Genomic DNA, 6,834 nt, shown 5'->3' with positions numbered 1-6,834 from the left:
TTTGTTGTATCTTTCCTAGTTTTGCCCATAATTTAATCTGGTCTTCCATTCGTCAAAGATTAGCAGACTGTTAATTACGAATTTCACTCATAAAATCTTTCTCTCGTTGTTCTTGTCATGGTGGTAGTGCTCAAAGATGTTGGATATGGGTAAGGCAAAACAAACATAACTCGGGATCCTTTATGAGTTCTTTAGGAATTCCCTTGAGCAATGTTTAGAAGTACATGTATGATTAAGTAGTAGCCTCTATCGGATTCATGATATTGAATACAATAATGGCAGAACTCTGCCGTCAGTCTTATCCTGTTGCTGAGATATCTTTCAACCTAACTTCAACAAGTGGCACAGTCTGGAACTCTTTATTATTAAATTGGCAATAGTTGACAGTTTTTTAAGCATGTGAAAAATATTTCTGCATGCAATTATGAGCACAGGGTATATTATGATGGTGTGCCACCTATGCATACATACATTTCATTTGAAAATGTGGTTGTAAGAACCAGAAAGCTCAACTTTTTTCTGATTTTCACTTTTTCCTATAAAGGAAAGAATCAGGGAAATAAATTGGTGCAAGGACCATACAGCTCCAAGCAATGGCTATAAAAAAAATGGAGCTGTACTGGTGTCATATGGTGGAAGAAACAAGAGAGCTCTGCACCGAATTGGTTCAATGTGTGGTCGCTTGTTGGCATCACTTTCCATTTTGTATCAAAAAGTCATTGGTGTGGTCTTTTAAGTGAGTCAATGAACAGTGTAATAATAACTATGTTTTTGAGGGATTTTGGTCAAGTTCCTTTTAAAAAATGGACAAAATTCCATGATTATTTTAAAATCTTTCCCTGGATTTTTTTTTCTATAAACTTATCACAAGTTCCTTTTTGTAACCATGATGCTCACAGCATCCAGATGCAGTGTCGTCTTAATGCATGGGCCCGGGGGCCTCAAGAGAAGAGGGGCCTCAGAAAAATGAGAAACAGTTGAATTTTCCGAATGTTTGCTAAGTAGGGCCTTGGAAATATCACTGGGCCCTTGGGGCCCATGATGCTCTTAAGACAGCCCTGTCCAGATGGTGACTTATTAAAGGATGATGTACTGTCCCGTTCATATCAACAAGCTCTAAGGAAAGATTGTGATTTGTTGCCTTTGTAGTCTAGTGTTCTCTCTTAAAAAATAATGCAAGTAAGAGGACGTGGGTTCGATTTCCGCAAGGGCAGTTGAATTTTCTTTCTTTCCCGAATCCATCTTCACATCAGCCAGCTGTTGAAAACCTCTGAGTGGATAGCAGAGATGACATCATCCTTGGATATTGACGCTGCGTTTAACATCCCTCTCTCTCTTGTCTGGATGCCTTTAGGGGCGGGAAAGGGGGTGCGACTCGATCGTTACCATTCCTCTCTGAATTAATGCTTGGTTGTGCATTCACAACCCCCTAGTCTATTGACATAAAAGTAATCGACGCTGGTTTTATTCCCGTAGTGGTGAGCCATATCAGCAGAGGCGCTGATAATACAAGGAAAATAATTGTCAAAGCTTATGTGATCACATAAGAAGCTTAATTAGTTTAAAGAACAAAAATTTATTTTTTTATTATGCCTGAAATCAGCTCTATCTTATCGGATCTCGAGTAAAACAAAAGGAGCTCAAAGTCATCGGAGATTGAAAAATAATGAAAATTCGTTTCAAATTTTCATTATTTTTTAATGCATGCATGCATATTTTGTGTTTCATTTTGAGCACAAACGGAAATTACACAAAACTTCGAGTTCATTGACTCTCGGTAGTCAAGCTCAGAGAGAGAGATTTCCGAACTTTTTTACATTCTCGTATATTACGGACATATATTGATAGAGGCAAAAACTCAAGAACGAGGGAAATTGAGATGTGCCTTGTCTACCCAAGACGATCGAAATTTGAAGAAAAAAAAAGATAAGCAAATATCTTTATATACGGTTTAAATCAAAAAAAAATTTTTTTTTCAATTTAAAATACGATTTTTTTTATGTTAGCCACTCGCTCAAGAGGATCTGCACTTCAAGTACATTTCTTTTTAATAACGTGATCCCCACGCATTCCCAAGAGATCCGTATGATCTGTCAGGGGAATTTGAATATACACTGTGCTCAAAACAAATAGGGGGATAATGCGGTTTCGGCTATATGGAATAATCAAATTTTGTTCCGAGTTTTATGTTGAACTGAAAATGCACGCCTTATTGCATACAAACCTTTTGATTTTACACTTTATGTATAAAAAACTTTTGGGATTAATGTGATTTTTTTTCGGATGAAAATCATTTCTAATGCGGAGTGTGGCTTTCCCCGACGGAAAACAATGTTTGACTCCTGCGAGGTATGGATTCATAGACATTATTGATGAGGGACTGAGGTATTCTGCCCCACTCCTGCTGAAGTGTCTGTGGGGATGATGGACGACCAGCAACCATAGGCGTAAACTTCTATAGGGCCCATGGGCCCGAGCCCCCCCAACATTTTTGAAGACGCGGCTCAGCCCCCCCAAAAATTCGTATGAATATGGCTTATTCATTTTGCAATGATGAAAATTTTTTTTTTAACCAAAAGTTGTCCTAATTATGAATTAGTTAATGGAAACAATCTGCACAAAATTTTAGTTCTTTTAAAAAATCTGGATGGTCTTTGGCTTTCTTGTTCCATGACAATACGTTTATCTCATTTCTTCCCTGCCGTTCAATCCCCAATTGCACCCTCCATCGGTTCCAATCGGTCTCCATCGGTTACTGCCAGAAGGCACGGCTGAGAGGAAGATTCTTTGCGGTGTTGAGGGGGGCTCTTTCTTCTTTGCCTGTGGCAAAAACTGAGTGTCTCTCGATGGAGTGTCTCTTTTTTTGTTCACTGCGACCGGAGGACGGCCATGGCGCCGACATGAAAATAAGCCCAAAGATGCATGGTGGGGGGAGGGGGAAGGTTGAATATTGGGAAGCAATGATATTGAAACCGAAATAAATTACACTCTATAAAGAATAGGTGCCAGAACCTAGAGGCTGAGGCCATTTGAGCCCCTCCCCCCGCAATAAATTTTGTAAGGGGACTGAGCCTCCCAGTAATTACTGAAAAAAACCATTGTGCAATGCATTCTCCCTCTCCTTTGTACACGCTTGAATCCCGTATATGCGGGAGGACCAATAACTTTTAGGCCCCCCCCCCCAATGTTTTTTTGAAAAATATTGGGGAAAAAAGCACATTCTAATTGCCCATTCATAACAGATCTTGAGGATCGATGCCGAAACATTTTTCAAGCCCCTTTATAACAAAATTTGACTGGGGGTGGGGGTAGAACATAGGCGTAAACTTGTATCCGGCCCATGGGCCTGAGCCCCCCCCCCCCCCCAACATTTTAGAAGAGCCGGCTCGGCCCCCCCAAAAATTCGAGTGGATATGTTTCTCACACTTGGCTCAGAAAAAACTTTTTGACAAAAAATTTCTTTAAATAGTAGAAATCCATCTGCTCGAAATTTTATTTTTTTACTTTTTTTCAGAATCTCAACGCACTTGTTCTGTGACAATAGTAGTCTTATCTCCCAATCAATCCAGCATCCATTCATCCTAAATTGCGTCCTCCCAGAGTGGTGCCTGAAGGCACCAGTGTAGATAACTTGGGGGGGGGGGAGGGATCCTTTCTCTTGCTTGCACTGTCGGTAAACTCAAGAGCATCTCTTCCTTCTTTTGTTGAGTGTGACCCTTGGGGATGGGGGCATGATACAACACAAAAAAAGAAAAAAAGTGGGAGGAGGTAAAGTGAACAATGATTAAGCTTATTAACAAGTTCTTCACAACAGAGGCGCTGACATGAAGAAATTAACATTGGGTGGGGAGAGAGCGCTGAAAGTTGCTGGCCGTCCCCTATATACGGGGATGAAATGAAGCACATACGCAGGAAACAGAGGACGCACTGCATTGTTCTTCTGAAAACTATTGGGGGGGGGGGGCTCAACCACCTTACAAAATTTTTTGGGCTCAAATATCCTCCACTCCTAGGTTCCGGTGCCTTTGAGGGGAATCAAATAAATAATAGTAAAATAAAATTAACACAAAAAAAAAAGAAAATAAGAAATGAATGGAAAATTTCAAAGCCCCCTGAGCCGGGTACCATTGCATTCTAATACTAGGAATATGAAATTTCCTCCTTATAAATCAGGGATTCTCAAACTATCTACGTTAGCAGCACTCTTATATAGAAATTTTAAATACGGTATTTCAATAAATGTTGAAGAGAGGTTAAAAGGTGAAATTTGCGTCCCCCCCCCCCTGGTCCGGCACCCTAGACATTTGACCCCTCCCCCCAGCCCTGTTTCCAGTACTCCAACACTTAGGTAGCCAGGGCCGGAACTAGGGAAGAAGGCAGTTTTCACAGGCGGAATTCTTGTGGGGACTGCTAATTCTGGGGGGGGGGGGGGGTGGAAGACGAAAAATATCGTTTCGATCGTTTTTTTTAGTGGAAAGAGGGTGAAAAAATTACATACTCTTCCCTCCCTCCACGACTAAAATGATCCTGTCTCCGTTGGACCGGGCTTTTGGACAGATCTTTCGCGAGGACCCCGATTTTTCACAGGGAAGTGCTGGGTCCGGTGACCGCAAAGAGGGGGTTTTACATACCCTGTTTACGTTCGCAGCACTGTTAGAAATTTTAAATATCTTGCGGCATCACAGTCGATCTCAAGGAGGCATTTCGATGCTTTCCCCCCCCCCTTTCCCGACAATAAAATGATCTTCACTCCTAGTTACAGCCCGTCTGTGGCATCTAGTGGCGTGTTTCCCGGGGGGGGGGGGGCATTCAGCGAGCTATAAGCACGGCCATGGACTCCCACATACTGGAGAAGGGCTTCTAGCCTGGGATCTTTGGCGGACTTTTTATTCCATGTATTTTTTTTTTTTCATGATAAAGGGGCCGCACCTTCTGCAGCTGTCGAAGAGCATTTCAATAGGGTTCAGTTTCGGCTGCTTCAATGCAAGTTTACTGAATACAATCACCATTTCCTAATTAGAAGGACGGGGAGTGTATAGCGTGTCGCTTATGTGGGGAATATGTCACCTGGAGGCATCCGTCCATATGGGGACCCCCCTTCTGATAGTGAAAACTACATTCTTCTTGACGCCGCTGGTCAAGGCTTTAAAAGCTTTTGTGCTTAACGGATGGCCATCCGTGAAGGACGCCGACATAGATGATCCTAATTGGAATATAAAGAAATTACGGTGGTGAAGAAAAATCTAGACGAGGTTTGTGATTCTGCAAAATAAGAATAGCTGTGTTTGGAGCCACTTGAAGTAAACTCCTTGTTTTTCCACTGAACCCCCCCCCCCCCACCACAAATGTTGAGATGGACAGTTCCACAGTATTTTATGGTTTGTGTGGACCACATTCGGTTGTGCACGTACAGTATAACCTTCTGTTAGTAAAACATGTTATATTACAAGAAAACGGAAAAGTTCCTCGTGATTCCGCACAGTTTCCTGACAGAAAAAGTAAACAATATTAAATATAGCTACACATTTTTGATAAATTCATGCATTTTAAACATTTTCTTTAATGATAATTTATTCAGAATCTTCAAAAACAATCTAGATTTTGCAGCCCTCTAATACTTATAATCAATAAAGCGTAGTATAAAATACTTTTTTTTCTGTTAGACATATCAATAAATTAATAAAACTTACCATGTTTTATTTTTTTCAATCATATTTAAAATTTATTTAAGAAAAATTTAAACTCCATTTGGCTTGCATACTTGTAAAAGTGACAATATTTGAATCGAGTTTTTAATAAGAAATTTATTCAACTAAAAAAATTATTATTTTTCTAATTTAAAACCTGATATATGACTCAATATATGAGAGTAAAATAAATCTTAAATAAGTGACATGTAATTTGATTTTGGGGGAAATATACACTGTATCATAAAATATAAATAAATACAGGGCTCGACAAAAATCATTAAAAAATTTAGGCACCAGCCAAATTTTGTAAGAGCCAAGCATGGTTTTTTCACGAGAAAAGTATCTTAAATAATCTTTTTTCAACCTTTCTGGGAATTGATGACCCCTTCCCAGGGCCGCAACTGGATACTTTGTCATCTGGGGCAATTCGGAATTTTGGCGCCCCTTGCATGTAGAAGAAGCAGTTAAAGGGTGAATTCGACTCACATTCTGGTCCAGCGTCCGGAGCACCAGACCCACCTGCTTTCTCTAGTTGTGGCTCTGCTCCTTTCCATGTTGGAAGACAATTATGAAATCGGAAAATTTTGAGCCATCACTAGATTCTGATTTAGCAATCACATATACAAAATTTTAGGCGCGAATACAGATTTTCCAGTCACCATGGTGACCTGGCACTTGGGGTTTGTCCAACCCTGGAATAAATAAAGATGCATATACTGTTCTGAATATATTTTTTGTATATAGTCATTTTCATGACCCCGCCCAGGGGATTTCGGGATTCATGAGATCTGGGGGATCTTGGGAGGATATACGCAGATTTACGGCATGACTAGATCTGAATAAATTGCCTATGGCGATAGACCGGAGTTGTGCTCGTTTCAATGAGAGAGAGAGAATGAAAGTATATTTTTACTTGGACCGTGATCAAACTAGAATGGGGCTCAAGGGCAAAGGCTACGCCCCCAACAATCAAATAAATTTTTGTTAATTAAATGCTTTTGGGAAATTGGCACCAACTCAAAAATTCTCTGGAAGAAATTCCGTGTCCCCCCCCCCCCCAAATAGATTGGTTTTCTTGGGTACGCTCATGCTCAGGGGTAGTCCCATTCCAAGGGCGTAGCGAAGAGGAAGACTTGGGGGTCTG

This window comes from Pholcus phalangioides, unplaced genomic scaffold, assembly GCF_987345545.1.
Source record: "Pholcus phalangioides strain wild (caught in Gottingen) unplaced genomic scaffold, Ppha-v1.0 ptg000015l_1, whole genome shotgun sequence".
In the NCBI taxonomy this organism is placed as follows: domain Eukaryota; kingdom Metazoa; phylum Arthropoda; class Arachnida; order Araneae; family Pholcidae; genus Pholcus; species Pholcus phalangioides.
This window is presented reverse-complemented; position numbering follows the sequence as displayed.